At 37.8% G+C, this 20,890-nt stretch overlaps 1 protein-coding gene and 1 long non-coding RNA gene across 4 annotated transcripts in view; one reads left to right on the top strand and one right to left on the bottom strand.

Moving 5' to 3' along the window:
- The window catches only part of DDAH1 (dimethylarginine dimethylaminohydrolase 1), a 134,854-nt gene that overhangs the window by 56,742 nt on the left and 57,222 nt on the right, over positions 1 to 20,890 (top strand). The gene's annotated exons all lie outside the window — the stretch shown is intronic.
- The window catches only part of LOC119872282, a 29,415-nt gene continuing 24,223 nt past the window's right edge, over positions 15,699 to 20,890 (bottom strand). Inside the window, exon 3 of the long non-coding RNA XR_005361334.1 lies at positions 15,699 to 15,826. This is a non-coding gene — a long non-coding RNA (uncharacterized LOC119872282). The remainder of the gene's footprint in view (positions 15,827 to 20,890) is intronic.

Consider the following 20,890-nt stretch of genomic DNA (forward strand, 5'->3'; position numbering starts at 1 on the left):
ATACTGAGGCTTCATTCTACATGGTCTGAAAAACGGGCAAAATGTGTTAAATTTGTGAATGTCTCATCTTTCCTAAATCAGTAATTAAAACTTTGCCCAGGACATTAATATTTGGGGCAATGGGCAAGTCAATGGGCAGCTAAAGGACTTTTCTCCTGGCAAAAATACAGGAGAAAACTTCCCGTTCATAACTCTTCAGGGCTGTGAGTATGAAGGAAATGGAAATATTTAAAAAGAAGACGCAGACACCAAAAACAAAAATTCAACTAGTAAGGTCTAAACTCTTTTAATGAAAAATAATGTGTGTTATTATGTTTGAAATGAAGATTTTTCTTTCGTTTTTATTAAATATACTTTAATTTTCATCATTTCTCTGAGTCATGCAGACTTTATAATGTAGCATAAAATTATAAAGCTTTTATTTCATATTTTTAACACAGAAATTTAAAAAATACCATAAAAATGGAATATAGTTTTTTCAGCTTATTATTTATGAAATGTGTAAAGTTTATTATTATGTTTTATGTATATCCTTACTGATAATTGAGGTTTTAAAATATATAGTAGTTTTATTTATGTTCTTTGTGGACTTAGTGACAATTTCATATTATTGAGAATCCCATAATTTAACATAGAGGTTAAGAAGGATTCATTTGATGAGGGATCCCTGGGTGGCGCAGCGGTTTAGCGCCTGCCTTTGGCCCAGGGCGCGATCCTAGAGACCCAGGATCGAGTCCCACGTTGGGCTCCCGGTGCATGGAGCCTGCTTCTCCCTCTGCCTGTGTCTCTGCCTCTCTCTCTCACTGTGTGCCTATCATAAATAAAAAAAAAAAAGAAGAAAAAAGGATTCATTTGATGAGAGGAAAAGGATGTTCTGACTACAGATTTAAAAAGAGAAAGAGCATATCAAATCTAAACTTAAACACAAGATATTTTTTAAATTATTGGATTTGAGTTATTCCTCAGTTTCCCAGGATAGAATTCTATTCCATAAATCTCTCATAAAGACGAAGCTTTGGACATAAGTATGTGGGCTTTGAAGTTGAACAGGCCTGAGTTACAATCCTGCCACTCCTTGTTCTAAGTGGTGTGACTTTGAGCAAGTTACCTTCTTTTGGCCCCCACTTCCACACCTGTAAAATAACATTACAATGGACAACACATTAGGTTGTTATGGGACTCAAATGAGGAAACATCATAGCTCTGTCACGTAGTGGGTACTCAGTTCTCAGCTTCTCTAAAACTGTTGGAGGCTAATACCAATATGCTCTTAAATGCTCACAACCAAACCTTGTTTAAGTTGGCAACATTACTATTTGTTTTACTTCTAATTTCAACAGAGATGTATTCAGATGAGTGGATAAGAACGCCTCATGTTGGGGAGCTTGGGATAAGAGCCCATGAAGAGTCTGACACTTGGCCTTCTTTCTTGCAAAGAAAGAAAACATTTGTGATTCGTGGCTTCTTGCCTTCCCTCTCTGTATGAGATCTTCCTGTTATGAACCCCACCTTCTTTCAAGACCTCTATTCCAACTGCCATCTCCAGTTTACTCTTTACTGGTATAAAGCAAGACTTCATTGAGGGCACTTTAGTTTCAGCCAAGAACCAAGTATTTTCCCAGCCAAATGCGGAGCAGCAAATGAACTGCACCTTGGTACCAGCCCTGTTCTGTTGATCCAGAACATTGCTTTTTAAGATTTAAAGCAAACTTACGGAAAAATAAAGACTGACCCTATTTATATGCTTAAGCTTCCTGACACCTGTGTTTGTTTAGAGGAAATAACTCAGTGTCTGTACTAACAATTTGATGATGTACACCCTTTATAGAACCAAGTACGTTATTTTTATAGGCTGTTTTTTAATGTCAGGGAAAAACAATATCTTTGCCTCAGGTGTTTGAGGTGTTCCCTCTGTAGTCTTAGTTATAGTTTTAACCATATTTCTTTTAGGTAACCCTTATTATGCTTGATTGTTGACCAAATGGAAATGAACCTATTTGGCCTATCATTCAGTTATACTGAAAAGAATTGCTAGCATCTCTGCTCTCAGAATAATATAAAGTGGCAGCAGTATAGAACTGATAGAGAATCTGATAGCTCCTGCATCAGAAGAGAAGGCTTAATGTAGCTTAATAGTATCAGTGAAAGAACATGCCTGTCCTTGCCAAGAGAAGCCAAAACAGAGGTAAATTGACAGAGAGTGAGAATATAACGTTCAGGCTGTCCTAGGGCAGATTGTTGAGTTGGTTGTTCCCTGGCAAAAATGAAGCAAAACAAAACCCAAAGGAAAGAAGTTTAGGTCTAACGCATAAAGAAATTATGTTTCCCTAAAATAAAGCAAATCAATGTAAACTAACTTAAATTGCAGTGATGGCATTCAGTAAGCACTGCATGGAACAAGTCTCGTGGCTTTCCGCTAGAGTTTTACTTTGCAATTATCATTTTCATACAATTCAACTTGGGGGGGGGGGAGGGAGTAGGAGAATTTCCCTCACTTTCTAAATCATCACTCAGTAGTGTGTTATAAAACACCAAGAACGGAAAAGCCATTACGTGGAATATAAAGAAATACTTGAGTCTACAATATCATTGAACTCTTGGATTTGGTTTCAGCAGACATGCTCTGTATTCCCACAAGAGTCTGGAAAATTAACTTCTATTTTTTTCTGTCTGGAGTTGCAGTTAGTGTTATTATTTGCTCCATGGCTCAATCCGGGTCAGACTGTTCTGCAGTAACACAGGTGGATGTTAAAACAGGGAATCTGTTGAAAAGATTGCGGAGGAACTGCTTCCCTAAAGCAGTTTTGGATGGCAGTTTGATGGCAGTCAGCTATGGTAAGGACCAATGAAGCCTAGAAGTACCTTCTAGAATGTGGTCTTACAAGGTTTGTCACCTGCAATCGTTAGGCAGAAGTTTCATGTAAAATGGGTCTCTAGGACCAGGTGGCATCCTTTAAGAAGTGGATCATAGAAATGGAGGTCATTGAATTCTCTTAAAATTTGTGAATTGTGATGTTGTTCTGCATTTCTCTGATTAGCTTTATTTGTAATATACAATATGCAATTCTTAAAGGAAAATATATAGACCTTTTGTGGGGGCTTTAAAATATTCTAGAAGTTTACTGTTAAGAACTAGTTATGGAAAGATTTCTTATCCTATTAAAGGTAGCAGGAGAAATATAGTTATGATTTAAGATATAGAAATTGTTTTGTATTAAGTAAAGTGTTTTATTGTCAGCAATTACATTGTTAAAATGTGACATGTAAATTTTGCCAAGAATACGTGTATTCACTTGTAAGCAGTCACATAAGGGAAACTATATTTTATGTGTTCAGCCCACTGAATTATTTTTCTGGTAAACAACCTAACATAAAATAGACCGAAACATCAATTTATTTTAACAACTATGTTAAATTACAGATTAATGGCCCAAAATAAAATTTAAACTGATTGAATACATAATTCAGCATTAGGGGGAAAATAGATCTTTTTCCAATGGAGGATAGACTTTTTTGTTTTGTGAATAACTTATTTTCCCCTTAATAAGTTTGGGACATGCCTGAACCACAGCCAACCTTAAGAATCCTTTTGTTCAGAAATGTTCAGTGTTATATTGACTAAGGAATAACTTGGAGGTTGCAGAATAGATCAGTATTTCAATTTCTGACTTTAGACTATTTTTAAAGTGCTGAGAGTTCCAATTGAAAAATTGCAAATGCTCCAGGACACTGTGCCTGGAAATAAGATTCCTGAATAGTAGAGCTTGGGGATGTTTAGGCGGCCCTTACAGAAATGAGCCTTCAAGTACATTTTAAGTACAGTGTGTCTCGCACGTTAAGAATGGTTTTTCTCAGATTTTTCTTGGATATTACTGTTTCATTTTGTTTAGCTTCTTTTCTGCAATTCTGTTTGGTAAACCCAGGAGTTTCCATGTCCAAGGGAAAAATTTCCTCAAACTTGCTATCATCCCTCTCCAGATCAAACCCTAGCAGGCCCTAGGGAGGGTCCCAGCCCACTGCCAACACACACAGATTCCCTTCTTATCACTTGGAACAGACCCTCCTCTGTGGGCATATACACTGCTGTCTTAAGAGAGCAGATATCTGTTGAGGTTAAACTAATATTTTTGGAGCAGAAACAAGAATTCTGGGATTTTTATTGGTTAATTGTGTTTTCTAGAAATGAAGCTTTAGGTCAGCTGTATTTACCAGAAAATCCAGAAAAGCACTTTTATATCTTGGTATTTGTAACAAATTACACATTTCAGAAGAAAATATCGAACACTGTGGGAAATTCATATATACTGTCTTTTAAAAATATTTTGTCAATAAAAAACTTGGAAAGCAGTCTCATTTGTTATTAGGTGAGAGACTGAAGAGAAAAGAAATTCACACTTGGACTTGGCTGGAAAAGAGAAACAGGAGGTGAATTAAAAAAAAAACACAATCTCAAGGCACATTAAAAAAGAATTAGGTGCAAAACAGTTTATGAAAGTGTTTTCTTTCAAATAAGATAGTAATAGTGCTTCTTTTAAAAAATTTATATGTAACAATATCTGATTCTATTCTTAAATGAAAGGAATTTTAAAATAGCTCAGAAGCTGCTTCTCTTAAAATTCAAAATAAGATTATATTTTAGCCTCATTGCAACCTTTTCTTCCTTAAGGCAAATATGAACTATACTCTTCTGTATATGCCATTAAAACTGTCTTTAATATTTTGCATATATTTAGTTGTTCTTTATTGCCCCCTGGAAAGTGAATAAATCCAAATAAAAAGTTGTCAGTAATGGAAGATTTCATTTTTAGTGAATTTCAGATTTTCACAGTAGTCTTCCTTCTTTCTTAGGACCTCTCGGCTCGTGGAAAAAGGGAACATTTCTGTCATTTTATTGTTAGTGTCAACATGGCATATTATCATAGCTGCTCTTAATACTCAAAGGCAGTTTCTACACAGCATCAGAAGTTACTGATGGAAGAGTGTCAAGCTAGTGTACTCAGAAGTCTTCACTTTTCAGCCCATTGTTTTAGAGTTATGTAGATAAAGCTGTAGTCCCAGATATTTTCTTACCATGCCTTTGAAGAGTGGGTTATATCTCTGCTTAGATTTTTATATGTTTTCCATGTATGCATCATCATGCTGCAGAAGGGATAGAAGACAGGTTAGTAGGAGATATAAAATCCAAGGCAGAATCAATCACAATATGGAGAAAGGAAGAAAATACAAATAATTACCATCAGGAAGAGCCAGGAATGCAGTTAATGATATGCATGCTCCAGCTACTATTACAGATGGGTCACAGATTCTACTCTAAGCTTTCTGCCACCAGCAGTCAGAGGTGGACCTGGTAGGTGTTTCAGTCGGTGAGGACCCAAAGATACAGGCAAATCAGGTACTGAGAATTGACAGTGCTTTTACTACTAAGCTCAGAATTTCCTCTTGGGGACCCATGTGGCCATAGTGTGATGATATAAATAGCATCATCTGTCACATTTCTGTAGTAAGTGCAACTCACTGAATTCATTATTGCAGCAGGTGAACTCTCTTAATTCAGGTGTACATTTTAGAATTTCTGGAAGACTACACTATGTGTTCTTCAGGCTGTCCTCCCTGTTTTGTTTTGTTTTTTTTAAAGATTTTATTTATTCATGAGAGACAGACAGACAGAGACACAGGCAGAGGGAGAAGCAGACTCCATGCAGGGAGCCTGATGTGGGACTCGATTCCGGGTCTCCAGGATCAGGCCCTGGGCTGAAGGCGGTGCTAAACTGCTGAGCCACCCGGGCTGCCCCCTTCCTGATTATTTTTAATAAATTGTGCCAATGAGCTCACGATTTTGTTATGAAAAAGCAGCGGAGACATAGCAAAACAAAGCTAAGGTTTTCCTAAGCAAAAACTTTTGGGTCTACTCAGGCACATGGACCAAATAACAACAACAAAAATAAACAAAAGTAGGCTATCACAGCTCCACAGTTCTGTTCCTTTAACAAGGCTGACATAGATGCAACCTCAAAAAAATGCAAGGTCCTATATCTGCACCTCTTATGACCAAAATAAAATCTCAATAAAACATGTATTAAACCTGTACTGAACTTGAGTAATACTGTTTTCTTCCATTGTCTTCAAGACAAACTATTTGAAAACTGCACACCCAATCAACTAGATGATTTAATTTCTCCCAGATTATTACTTATAAGACATATAAACAATGGAATAGCTTTGGTTTTAGGGTATTTGAGTTACAGTGTTTTGGTTTGGTTTGGGTTTGGTTTTGTTTCTAGTGGGCTTGGGGAATGTTGTTTGTTGGTTTTTTTTTTTTTTTTCTGTTTTTTTCTTTTTTTTGTTATTACAGGCTGTAAGTTTGTATTATCGGGCCATTCTTAGAGATAAAATAAACCAAATCAGTAAGCTTGGCTTTCTATCTATAGCAGAAAAATAAGAATCTATTTTATCCAAATACATTATAACATCCTCTCTCTCCTAAATAAAATGTTGCACATGGAGTACAAGATGCAGGGACTCTTTATTTCTTTTCCTCATGTTTTCTTAAAGGAGTCCATTGCGCTGAACCATTCTGATCCTCTGATCCATGGCAGTAAGTTGCTAATCCTGTTGGTTAGCCGCATTTTTTAGTAGATCTGCAGGTCATTTTGCTTAAAGTAGGAAGTGGGTTCCACATTTATCTCTTTGCTCAGCCAAGCATTCCCCTGTGTTTCCTGTTTCCTTGTGGAATGTCTTGGAACAGGTGGGTGGGGTGAAGAATTGTGTGACTGGGTTTTTAAATGACATCAGCCCAGCTCATGAATCAGGTTGTGTTCAGTTCTGACTGGAAGGTAGGAAACCTTGCCAGTTCTCCAATTAGATCCTTACCAGGGGACCCAGGATAAAGCTAATATCTGATCCCCATTCTTCCTTTGTCTTTTCCTAATTAGCCATAGGATAGAGAAGAGGAGTGGGTAGTAATTGTTACCCCTAACCACTGGCAAATAAGGAAAGGACACTGAGGCAAGATTAGGCTTGACCCGACATAGAAAACTGTGTGACAGGGCACCTGGGGTGGCTCAGTGGTTTAGCGCCACCTTCAGTCCAGGGTGTGATCCTGGAGACCTGGGATCGAGTCCCATGTCAGGCTCCCTGCATGGAGCCTGCTTCTCCCTCTGCCTGTGTCTCTGCCTCTCTCTCTGTGTCTCTCTCTGTGTGTCTCTCATGAATAAATAAATAAAATATTAAAAGAAAAAACTATGTGACAGTATATTTTTTCTGTCCTTTGACTTCAGATATGAAATTTACTAGAGTTTCTTTTTTTTCTATGAAAATAAAGATATTTCTCTGAAGGTTTTTTTGATTGAAAGTTAAAAGGTCTTCTAGAAATGTCAAGTTCAATCACACGTTCTTTTGCCGTAATTGCTGAACTATGCTAGCATAACTGGTATTCTGCTCATGATGATCCTACTACCTGAAACACCCTCCTTAAGCCCTTCCTGCTTACATTTTCCTTTTGGAGGGCTAATCCCAACTTCACCTAGAACATGAGTTCTCTGAGATCAAAGAGTTCATCTTAATCATTCTTGATGATCATTAATATCATTCATCCCCTTACTTATATATTCATTCAAAAAGAAAAAAAAAAAAGCCCTAACTTGTTAGCATTTCCTATGTGGTGGATCTTGTGACAGGTCCCACAGTGACAGAGCCATCACCATGAGAGCAGAGATGCTGCCCTCACAGTCTCTGGTAAAGCCCTTCATGACAAAGGATTTCAGTTAAGTAAAGCACAGAGCACAGGGCCTCACAGCATCAGCTACTCAGCACATGCCTGTTCAGTGGATCAATCAGTAGTGATGGAAGTGGCACATAGCCCGTGTCCTGAGTTTATGGTGTGGATTATCTGGATTCTCAGGCAATAATGTAACAGATAGTAAGTAAATAACATTCAGTGAACATTTACTGTAGGTAGGGCACCATGCTGAGTATTTTACATATATCATTCATCACAACAACTGTGTCAGGTAAAACCAACTTTTAATGTCCATTTTACAAATGAGGAAACTGAGGCTCAGAGTATAAAAGTAATTTGTCCAATCAACTAGCAACTATCAGAATGAGGATTTGAATGGAGTTATTCAATTCCAAAGCTTGTGAACTTAAGCATTTTTCTGTACAACCTCTCAGGGGTTGTCTGTTTCAACTCCTTTTAGTGAATCCCAGGACCTTAACAGAGAAGCCATCTATCAGTCAGAAGACCAAATGTTCCACATTGAAAGCAGATAAAAATAGCTTCTTCAGAATCTCAGTAAAGGTGATGCTTTCTTGTTTGTCATTTTTTCAGAAAGCCATTGATTGTCCTAGAGTGGTAGTATATCTAAGCAGGACTTTCCTGAGGGCCACATCCAGCTAAGTTAAGGAGGAGATGCCTATGGATTCTTATAATGAAATTTTTGTGAATTTTAATTTATAGAATGTAATTTTACAGTTACTACGGGACCAAATGATTCTGGACAACACATTTAGAAATAGGGGGTGGGGAAGGGGGAAGTGAAACAAATTAAATATGTCGTTCCCTTTCGCCATGTGTCCAGTTTCATTTCTTAGGGAAGACAGTAAAGATGGGTTAAAATTATATAATTACTTTATATTCCACCATTCACATTATTTCTGTAGTCTCATAGTCTGTGACATTTACTCACTGTTTACATAGCTTGTATTTACAAAGCTAGTGTTCAGGAGACAGTTTTGAGGTTTTTTTCTTAACAATAGTAGCAACAGTAACAATAGCTAAAATTGTTTGCTATGTGCTGGGCTTTGTGCTAAAGCTTTTACAGGCATCATTTCATTTGATCATCTCTGCAATCCATGGAGACAGTTACCATTATAATCTCCACTTTAAAAAGATCCAAAAGTTAGAAAGGGGAAGTAATAGGTCAGGGTTAAGATTTGGAGAGGTTGAGGATTATCTCAGGGTCAAACACCTATTAAGTGGCTGATTTTATACCCAAGATGAAGTCTGGCAGATTCCAATATCCATGGAATCAATTGTTCTCCTAGCCCACCTCCTTGAGAGGCTGGCCTGACTCCTAGCTAAACCGCCATCAGGTAAGGCCTTTGCAGTCTAAATATATAAGGTTCTCAGTGTAAAATGATTTGAAGAAGAAAATAGCACATTTTTCCAACTTGATAATATTCTTTTAAAGTATACTTTAAGAGGCACTTGGGTGGCTTAGTAGATTAAGCGTCCAACTATTGATTTGGGCTCAGGTCATGCTCTCAGGGTCCTGAGATCTAGCTCTGTGTCAGACTCTGCACTCAGCCAGGCGTCAGCTTGAGTTTCTCCCTCTCTCTTTGCCCCTCTCCTTGCTCATGCTTTCTCTATAAAATAAATAAATAAAATCTTTTTTTAAGTGTTTTTTTTTTAAGATTTTATTTATTCATGAGACACGCAGAGAGAGAGGCAGAGACACAGGCCGAGGGAGAAGCAGGCTTCCAGCAAGGAACCTGATGCAGGACTGAATCCTGGACCCCAGGTTCATACCCTGAGCCAAAGGCAGATGCTCAACCGCTGAGCCACCCAGGCGTCCCTTTTTAAGTATTTTAAGATGAGATAGCCTTACTAAAAGTAAATGATTAAAGAGCACTTGTCATTAAAATTATATTTAATACCTATTTACTATTTATTTTCTTCTAAAATGTTCCTGGTTTTCTTCTCCAGGCCTAAATGCAGTATTTTTTCCCAAGCCATTCTGAATTTGGTTTTGCTTCAAGTTAGAAAAGCTCTCTGACTATAGCTGTGGATCCATGTTTTCAACTGCTCTGCTCTTTGCTGATGGTTTTGACTCCTTCAGCAAAGGCGCTCTGGCCTGCCAAGGCTCTTTTATATGGGAACTTAAATAGATATTGCAGAGAAGAATCAGCAGCAATTATGAATTGTACTTCTGGGTCTCTGTTATTTTAATATAAGACTAAATTTTCTTATTAATCACTTGCTACAGGTTTATCTTCTAAACACAGTCCAGGAACACAGTGTTGTGTAGTTACAAATGGTCTTCTTAATTAGCTTCCTAGCCCTATTTGAGTTAATAGCTATATCAGAGCATGGCGTTTTAAATAACATTTAAATAAATCCTCAAGGAGTTTTATCACACTTACTGTCTGCTCCCTTTCATGCCATTGTCACCAAAATCATCAAGAATCATTATACTTGTTCTTACACAAGTATTTTCTAGACCATCCATTTATTTGTTAAGAGGGAAGATGTTGGCTCTCACTGTTTTAATGAGAAAAAAGTCACTTGAGTTAAGAGAAATTGTAGAATGTTGTCACAGAGGTTGTCAGGGAAGTAAAGCTACAACATTTGAGTGTACAGGATTGAGGCTTTTACTTCTAGCCAGGAAGGCCTACAGGAATTTCCCTTTTGCTGTGAACAGTTAGAAAACTGGACCAGTTATGTGAAACCCTGGTTTTCAGACAGTGTACAAGAGGAAGAAAACAAATGAAGTGCGATCTACACTTGCTGCAGCTCACAGTCCAGAATCTGTTTCCAGGCCACATAGGAGAGATGGGGACAGAATAATGCTCAGTGGTCTTGCTGAGTTCAGAGGATGAAGACCAGAGTTTGGGGAGATCAAGAGTTTCAGGACAGAATACTGGAGGTGAGGATGCTTCATGAAGAGAGCTTTCTAGAAATCTGTAGAATTGCTCCTTTAGTCTTTGGCTATAAATGTATTTGTCTGTGCATGCATAAAAGCAACTACTTAAGACTAGAGAGAGAACCACAAGAAAATGGGCTAAAAAATTGCTGGAACTTAAAATAGATGGGAATAATTCATATTCCTACCAGCCAGAATGGAGAGACCTCAAAATGTGTGTGTGGGCGGGGGGGGGGGGGGGGGGGGGGGCAAGCATGAGTGACAAGATAGGCAGACAAAGGAGAGAGCCCATAGTGCAAAGGGATCTTACAGTCAGAACAGGAATATATATATGGCTGGAGAAGTCAACATGAATAATGTAATCAGTGACCAGTGGGAATATGACCATTTCAGCTATGATAGTGCCAGTGACTAAGAATCTAGGTCCATGATGAGATGGTTGTATATCCTGGAATATTCCAGCACAGGATTCTCTGTAAATGCATGGTGTGGATGTCACCCAGAAAGAAGTGGAGAAGAAAAGGAAGAACCTGAATTTAACTTAGTTTAAGATTTAAATGTTTGGGGCAGCCCCGGTGGCGCAGCGGTTTGGCGCCGCCTGCAGCCTGGGGTGTGATCCTGGAGACCCTGGGATCAAGTCCCACATCGGGCTCCCTGCATGGAGCCTGCTTCTCCCTCTGCCTGTGTCTCTGCCTCTCTCTCTCTCTGTCTATGAATGAATAAATAAAATCTTAAAAAAAAAAGATTTAAATGATTGAGAAGTTACTGGATTTGACTACATTTACCTGGACTGTTTTCTGTCTCTAGAAAATATGTTCAGTTAGCAGAAAATAAAATAATTTATATATAACAATTTGTACTCTTAAAAATGGTCTATTGCATATTACTTAATGTCATGGGGCCTGGTTCACCATCTTTTAAATAGGGAAAATAATATCGACTTCACATGCTGACTGAAGTTTCAAGGAGTAATTTGTGGGGAAATAAAAAAACTTTATACTTTTAGAAGAAAATTTCCTTTTTTTTTTTTTTTTTTTTTTAGAATAAAATTTCCAATGTGTTAGGTAAGCTAACATTCTTGGAGTTTTTTGTTCTTTTTTTTTTTTTTTAAATGTAAATTCTACACCCAACATGGGACGACCCCAACTCATGGCCCTGAGATCAAGAGTCACATGCTCTATCAACTGAGCTAGCCAGGCCCCCCCGCCCAAGCTTGATTTTAAAACCAATATGATTTCCATTGTTTTAGGAGAATTGCTCTGGCTGCAGTGTGTGTGATGACTTGAAGAAGGGAAGACCATTAAGAAGAAATCGGGAGGCTTTGTAATTGTTCAGACAACACAGAATGGGACCAACTTTAGGAAATTGCAGTGTGGTTGGGTTCAAGAGCCTTTCCAATGGTAGAAATGTGGAGAAGGGGGGGGAATTACAGGGGAGTCACAGATGACTCCAAGGTTTTAGGCTTGGTGATTAAGGGGACAAGGATGACTTTAACAGAATTCAAAAGTAAGGATGTCAGAAGGTTTTGGAGAAAGGTGAATTCAATTTAAAGCATGTTGAATATAGAATACAAGGATGCCATTCAACAAGAAAAGTCAACAGTAATGTATATAATGGTTAAAGAGGATGTGGTGTAGCTCTGGAGGCAGACTCTTGCAAAAGTTACTTAAGCTCTCAGTGCCTCGGTTTCTTTTTGTGGAGAATGGTGGTAAAATAGTATATACTTCATGGATTTGTTAGGAAGCTTGAATATAAAGTCATCCAGCAGGAACACTTAGAATGACACCATCTTTGAATGTAGCTATTGTAGCCATTGTTGACAGGAGGATGGTACCAAGGACATGAGCAAAGAGAACTGCCCATTGCCCTGGGTGACAGGAAATGTAGCTCTGAACACTTAACTAGCTGGTGACTTCGAACAAGGGGTTCAACCGGACATCAGTTTGTTCATCTGTGAAAACAAGGGATTAGGTAATTCTCTATAAGGCCTCCTATAGCTCTAATCATTGTATGATTGTGTTGAGACTGAGAGTAAACTTTGTCATAGATAAAGCATAAGGGAAATAACTTATTCACAGATAATGGAGCAGTGATGTTCATCACATTTTTGAGTACCTGTGTGTCCCTAAGACATCTTTTTTGCATTTAAAGCAAGTTAGAAATTTAGACATGTAAAGGTAAAAAGCTTTTTGAAATTTGCTTTTGGGGATTTTTTTTTAATTTAGAATTTTTTTTTTAAAGATTTTATTTCTTGGGATCCCTGGGTGGCACAGCGGTTTGGCGCCTGCCTTTGGCCCAGGGCGCGATCCTGGAGACCCGGGATCGAATCCCACGTCAGGCTCCCGGTGCATGGAGCCTGCTTCTCCCTCTGCCTGTGTCTCTGCCTCTCTCTCTCTCTCTGTGACTATCATAAATAAATAAAAATTTAAATTAAAAAAAAAAAAAGATTTTATTTCTTTATTCACAAGAGAGAGAGAGAGAGAGGCAGAAACATAGAGGGAAAAGCGGGCTCCATTCAGGAAGCCCGATGTGGGACTTGATCCTGGGACCCCAGGATCACGCCCTGAGCCAAAGGCAGACGCTCAACTGCTGAGCTACCCATGCGTCCCTTTAATTTAGAATTTTGACTGTGCATTATTCTGGTGGCTTTTCTATTTACCTGCCATTGTAAATTTTCTGCAGGGTTTCTGGTAAGTGTATGGAGCCTTCTCCTGTTATGCTTGGCTTAGTGATGTCACAGAACAGCTGTCTGGATGCTTACTTCATCTGCAAGAATAGGATATTTCATTTGCCAGGATTTTCACTTGTTAAAAAGGATCCCAGTCTCCGTAGACAGGGTATTAATTAGCTATTTTTTGATAAGCTTTCTAGAGTAGAATGTAATCCTATTCCCATTAGGTTACCAGAAATTGTTATTAATAGAAACATGCTAAGCACATAAACAAAGCTAAGTTTTGCATGTGGTGCATATGGGGGAAAGCTTATGAGGGAAAGAGCTTTAAGGAGAAGATACCAAAGGACTCCCCCTAAATAGCTTATACCTTCTCCATCATTTTGCCTTTAATAGGGGAGATTTTCTTTACCTTAATTAACTTCTTCTATCCCCTTCTTGTGGAATATGGCTGAAATACGAGGATGGAGTCCAATAAGTAATCTGTAAAAATCAGCCCAGTATAACAGTTTATACTATATATTTTCCAATTTTTCACGTGGATAACCTTCAAATATTAATGAAGAAGAGAGGTTGTCAACTTATTTAGGAAGCCAAGTATTCAGTTCTCAGATTACTCAAAAGTCTTATTGTACATGGGTGGATATGTATTGTGTGTGTATATTGGCAGGGAGGGATTATGTTTTGCCTTGTGAAAGAACCATTTAAGGAAAATCTGGCAGACATTGTGAATAGCTTTGATTTAAAATTTTTTCTTATCAGTTGAAAAATACCTGTGCCACTAACTGTGCCTTGTGTGGAAACGTCTAAAAATGTGCCTTCCTGGATAATTTCCCAGAGGGCCATGGTCTTCCAGTGCCAAGCCACATATATTCTGTGATCTTTGGTTTCATAGGATGGCAGATGCTTCTTTATTTCATGCCATGAAAAGTGAAATTCCAGCTAATATGAAAACTTTATAAATAATTTGTACTTGAGTCTAAGAAGATAATTTAAATTTGTATGTATATATAATAGTATACTAATTATTTTAAAGTTGTTTAAGTAGAAATGATTTTATATTAATAAAATTAGGTGAGAAAAGCCATTGGATTTTCTTTTAAAAATATTTTATTTATTTATTTGAGATAGAACAGAGGGAGAAGCAGACTCCCCACTGAGCAGGGAGCAGATATGGGGCTTGATCCCAGGACACTGAGATCATGACCTGAGCTATAGGCAGACACTTAATTGACTGAGGCACCCAGGCGCCCTGGCTTTTGTCTTAAAAACATTTTTACAAGGGGTGGCTGGGTGGCTCAGTTGGTTAAGTGTCCATCTTCGCCTCAGCTCAGGTCATGATCTCAGGGTCCTGGGATTGAGCCCTGTAATAGGTTCCCTGCTCAGTGGGAATCCTGCTTCTCCTTTGCCTGCCATTCCCCCAGCTTGTGTACTCTTTCTCTCTTTCTCTGTATCAAATAAATAAAATCTTAAAAAAAAAAAAAAGAAAAGAAAAATCTTTTTACTGAATCAGGAATCTTATTATAGTATAAATATAGGCCTTGGGTTCTAAGACCTGCTTTTGCCCCTACGATTCAGAAAGGTTACTTAAACCTAATAAGACTTGGTTCCCTGATCTCTATAACTGCTAAGATCTCTTCTGATTTTAATACTCCATGATTCTGTAAGTTGTATCATGTGCTACTTTCTTTTCATTTAATTCTCTAGTTCAGAAATTTATCACGCATATATCTTCATCTTGCTTTGACGTCTATTAGGTGATCAATAAATATTTGTTAAAGTAATGGTGTGTTTTGCTGCTTCTGATGGATTGTGAAATTACTGTAATTTCACAACTTTTTATATTGGGCTGTTACTCATCTTTATCTTTGTCAAATGATATTATTGCTGCTTTAACATTTACTTGCTGTCTACCATAGCTTTGTGCATGATGTAGAGTTGGTTTTTATGTGTTCTTACTAAGGTGTTTCAGAGAGGAATCTTCAGGAAAATTCTTTCCTTACACCTAATCTTGGTCACTCTAAAAAATAGAGGGTGGCTCTGTAGGTTAAGCTGCCTGACTCTTGATTTTGGCTCAGGTCACGATCTCAGGGTCCTGGGCTCCAGCCCCAGGAGCTCTGGGAGGCCCTCAGTGTGTCAGATGTGTGGCTCCACTCCCAGCTCCACACTCAGCAGAGAGTCGGTTTCATGATTCTCTCTCTCTTTCTGCCCCTCCTCTGCACTCTTGTGTGCTCTCTCTCAAATAAATAAATCTTTTTTAAAAAAGAGGTAAAAAGATAAAAAGATAGACACAAATATTTTCATAATCATAAAATAATCCAGAAAGTACATTTTACTTTTATTTGGCTTGACTCTACTTGCGAAAAAAAGCCCAAACATTCTGAAATTGGCCAGTTGCCCTATGGAAGGAAATGGTACCCCAACTCTATCATTTGGAAAAGTAGAGACAAATATTACATACCGTGAGCTTGGGGATACCTATCCTTTCCTCTGAGGCTCTTAGATGGATATACTGAAGAGAAAAAAATTACAAGAAACATTGTTTCCTGTTTAATGAAATAATTTTAAAATTATAATATTTGTTCCCTTAACCTTGATTTTTTCCATCATACATCTTCAATTAATATTTAAGTGACAATTAAACAGTTTAACTGAAGGCAGCCTGGGTGCTTTAGCGGTTTAGCGCCGGTTTAGCGCCGCCTTCAGCCCAGGGTGTGATCCTGGAGCCCTGGGATCGAGTCCCACATCGGGCTCCCTGTGTGGAGCCTGTTTCTCCCTCTGCCTGTGTCTCTGCCTCTCTCTCTATGTCTCTCATGAATAAATAAATAAAATCTTTAAAAAAATAAGTAAAATCTTAAAAAAAAAAACAGATTAACTGAGTCATCAGATAGATTCACTGAGATAGTATATTAGTTCTTTTAAAAATGCCTAATAATATAGGATATATATTCAGCTTCATATATTTTCAGTATTTAACACAAACACCACCAAGGATTAATACGCCATTTAAGCCTATATATCTCTATTTAGCCTTAATATCTCCATTTAATATGGAGAGTTAATTAGTTTTGCTAGTAAGAAGCCACCTTAGAGCATTTAATACATTTTATATTATTATTTGTTCTGAGAGACTAACTTAAGATTTATAGGGTTCAATTTTGAACCTCAGAATAAATAAAGGGAAGGGAAGCCAAAACTTCCCTGGTGTTGAGGAAAAACCCCTGCTTTCTAACTCTCTATGAATGGCAGTATTGTTCACCACAGTACGGGGAGCCGGGACCTTGCCATTCCATACTTAGGCTTGTTTTTATTTTTAAGGAATGTCGGAAAATGGTGAAAATGAATGTTTTTTCTTTTTCTTCTTTCCTTAATACCTCATGGATCCTGACCTTTTCCCTTTAAACTGGTTTAGTATGTGTTTCCTTTAAAATTGGTCACTGACCCAAAAATAAGTTTTTCTTTTTTCCATGATCTTCTCTAAAGAATTCTGTTAATAGCACACTAAACTGGATTACAAACTTACTGAATAAGTGCTTTGAATTCTAGGCAACCTTGGGATAAAGGGCACAGAAAGAGTAATACTGCATAAAACGAAATTGAGCGAGTTGGTATAAAGGAAAGGAATGCAACTGTATGGTTGATGTGATCAACATCTTCTAGTAGGTTTATTAGCAATTTAATGGAATATGGTTATTCAAGCACAATAATAGCTTCAGTTGAAATGTCTGCTCTGCTCTTTTTCCCATACACTTTGGAAGGAGTTGAATGTGACAGTTGAGCTTTCAACAAGCTTCATGAATTTTAAATCCTTTCGAGACATAAAGTGGGTTACATGGCATGTAGTCAGTGTGGACAAGGAATTGGCAGCCTCGCCGGGTGTTATGGGATATCAGGTGTCTTCAACATACTGAGGACCTGAATTCACTAGGTGCATTCTGGGTCTGCTCTGCATACCCACAAAGAACAGAGGACCTCTTTCTTTCTTTTTTTGAAGATTTTATTTATTTATTTGAGAGAGAGAGTACAAGCGGCAGAGAGAGAAGTAGGCTGTGCATTGAGCAGGGAGCCTGATGTGGGGCTCGATCCCAGGACCCCAGGATCATGACCTGAGCCAAAGGCAGCTGCTTAACCGATTAAGCCATCTAGGTGCCCCCAGAGGACCTTTCTGTCCAAAATTTAATAATTAATTATCTTGCAGTTCCAAAGTTACTTTCCCAGCAATTGCTTCAAGATTTAAACTTCATATCATCACAAAAGAAAATCTTCACTAATGTCTCAGAACAAATTATTTTTGGCAGCTGAATATTTCACTTTTTTCCCTCTCTCTCCTATCTGATCCATGTATATTTAGAGAAGAAAACCTCTGTGAATTGCAACATAGATTTGTATCCTCAGATTTTAACACATATCCTGGTTGGTCCTGAAGTATTTCTTTAAATATTTAAATGTCTTATATAGCTGTTCTCAAATTCTGTTACCACGTAAAAGTCTGAATCTTTGCTTGGGGATAGAAGTATTGAAATATTCTGGAATTCAGTATAAAGAGCTTTACTAATTGTATCTGAAACTACCTTACAACAAAAGACTATTTTCAGAAGATAATTTTTCAAGAAGTCCACTGGAAAGCAATCTCAATTTAAAGTGTGAATTCATCCTTAAATTATCTTAAAACAGGGCAGCCCGGGTAGCTCAGCGGTTTAGCACTGCCTTCAGTGCAGGGCGCGATCCTTGAGTCCTGGGATCAAGTCCCATGTCGAGCTCCCTGCATGGAGCCTGCTTCTCCCTCTGCCTGTATCTCTGCCTCTCTGTGTGTGTGTGTGTGTGTGTGTGTGTGTTTCTCATGAATAAATAAAATCTTTAAAAAAAAAGAAAATTAAAAAATATATATATCTTAAAACAGTCCCCCATATTTTTTTTTAAAGATTTTATTTATTTCTTATTTATTTATGATAGTCACACAGAGAGAGAGAGAGGCAGAGACATAGGCAGAGGGAGAAGCAGGCTCCATGCACCGGGAGCCCGACGTGGGACCCGATCCCGGGTCTCCAGGATCGCGCCCTGGGCCAAAGGCAGGCGCTAAACCGCTGCGCCACCCAGGGATCCCCAGTCCCCCATATTTTATTTAAATATAGAATGTGGGTACTGGTAGTGTAACTTAATAGCATGAGCAGAAAAACATTTCCACAAACACAGTAGGAAATTTTGGAAGTCTATACGAGAGATTATTAGCACTGGTATTTATGAATGATATTGGGGTTACAAAGTTTTTTTTCTTTTAAAGATTTTATTTATTTATCCATGAGACACAGAGAGATGCAGAGAGAAGGGCAGAAACACAAGTAGAGGGAGAAGCAGGCTCCATGCAGGGAGCCTGACGTGGGACTTGATCCTGGGTCTCCAGGATCAGGCCCTGGGCTAAAGGCAGTGCTAAACCACTGAGCCACCCGGGCTGCCCCGGTTACAAAGTTTTTAATGGTTTTATTTTTACTGATCTGTACTCTCTAATTTTTCTGCATTGAATGTATGGAATGGGGTGTGCTACCGTTATCATCGCAAGTCTAGGGAGAGTGGGTTTTACAGAGATCTCTCAGAAAGTTGATAAATATTCCCTGCAGTTGGGAAATACCCTGGGCACTGGTCTAGGAGATCTGAAGAGCAAGAAACTGGGTGACTAATGACTTAGAAACAGAGCCAAAAGAGTGCCAAGTTGTTGGGGACAGATGCACTGCCAGAGTTTGTGGAAGTGTTTGCGCGCATTAGAAATACAGGAGTAAAAGCTGGGCTGGGGTTGTTTCAAGTCCAGTCCAAGAGTAAGAGGATCCCTGCAGTGAGAGCCTGAATGGAGTGAACCACAGGTGAACCAGGGGCTAGTAACTCAAGCGAAAAAGACTCCTGCAATGTGGCTACAAGTGGTCTACTCCTCCTTACCCAGAGTCACATCAGTATTTGAATGTTTACAATAGTAGAAAGGATGCATTAATAAGCCATGTCCTCTGTGTGTAGATCTGCCTTGGGAGTTATTACTGTAGTTGTAGGTAGTAGAAGTTTTAAATGTTCAGATATTTCTCAACTTTGTCCACCAGTGACGCAACAATCATTATCCACTAACCAATCATAGCTCTTTTCTTTTGTGCACATTTCCTTTTAGTCTTTGTTAACACACTGTTTTAAAAAATGTTGCAATCTAGTTTTTAATCAGCTAAATTTATCTTTATTCTCCCTTTTTTTTTTTTATCTTTATTCTCCTTATTCTTAGAGAGATCTCTTAGTTTCTCCTTGGGTATTTATAAGGATACACTTCAATTCTTTGCACAAATACTAAATGACATTAATCACTAAAGAGACACTATGTTAAATTGTGCTCTGAAGACCTGAAAGTTAATCTACTTTTCCAAGAGAAACCAAAGCAACAAGAAAGTCTGGCTAACTATATATCAGTAAGAAATACTTAAGGAATATATTTACTATATATATGATAAATATATATAGTATAAATATATAAATATTTAGTAAATATATACTAAAATGGATTTAGCTTTGTGTTTAGCATAAACAGTACTGTGTTCACTTAGTATTTATTTCAAGATTTGAGTGTCAACTTATATGATACTAAATTTAGCTCAGATACGTTTGAAAACTTTACAAATTATACCCACTGTTAAATGAAGTGGTTTTTGCCAACAGACTGTGAGCTTTGTTAGGCTATAAGCTTTGTACATTTTATAATAAGCACATTCCTGTTGTGAAATGGAATGCGTCTGATCCATAATAAATCTGGTTGAGAGACAATGGAACTTAGCCAGCTCAGCCCTGGTTCAAGGAAAAAGACAATAAATAGGGGCAGTGACATTTAGGAGAATCTAATTTCATCATGCACTGCCTCATAAGAAGAGAATCTAGAAGGCATTAAGGCTATTGTACTTTGAGAATTACTCAGAACCAGCTACAAAGTGCCTTCCATGTTATAGAAGGGACTAGTAGCTATTCTTCAGATAAATGTTTTATTTAAAACTTAATTTATATTTGGTAATCAATCGGACACAGAAATAAAGTTTTTTTTTTTTAAGAGAAAACTGTAAGGACAAGAATGTTAACCATATTTTTCTAAAACAATTTGGGAAAGGCAAAACTCACCAGCTAGACAATAATTAGTTTTCTTTGGTAAAACGTTGACTGGAATGTTTCTATTAGGAAAATATTATCGAACTGTTCCAGTTTCATTCCAGCTGAGGATACTGAGATTCGATAACAGAGAAGAGAAATTAGTATTTTTGTTACCACTATGTTAGAATTTGGACAGCTGTCAAAAACAAGAACAGTTTCTTGAAACTAGCCGTTTTATACAACTATGGTTGGAAATAAGCCTGTACTTCATATTCATAAGCATATAAATATTCAGCTGGTGGTTTTTCACTAAATATTTTAAATAAGCTCTAGGAGAAGCAAATGTTTGAACATATGACAAAGGGTGAATATTTACAAAATCACTTGCCATGCTGCAGCCTGGAATCAGAAGGCAGCTTCTCAGAGTGGATTACTATGTCCGCTATTAACAATGAGTACAGCCTGTTACCAC

The sequence above is a fragment of the Canis lupus genome, chromosome 6 (genome assembly GCF_011100685.1).
Source record: "Canis lupus familiaris isolate Mischka breed German Shepherd chromosome 6, alternate assembly UU_Cfam_GSD_1.0, whole genome shotgun sequence".
NCBI classification, from domain to species: Eukaryota; Metazoa; Chordata; class Mammalia; order Carnivora; family Canidae; genus Canis; species Canis lupus.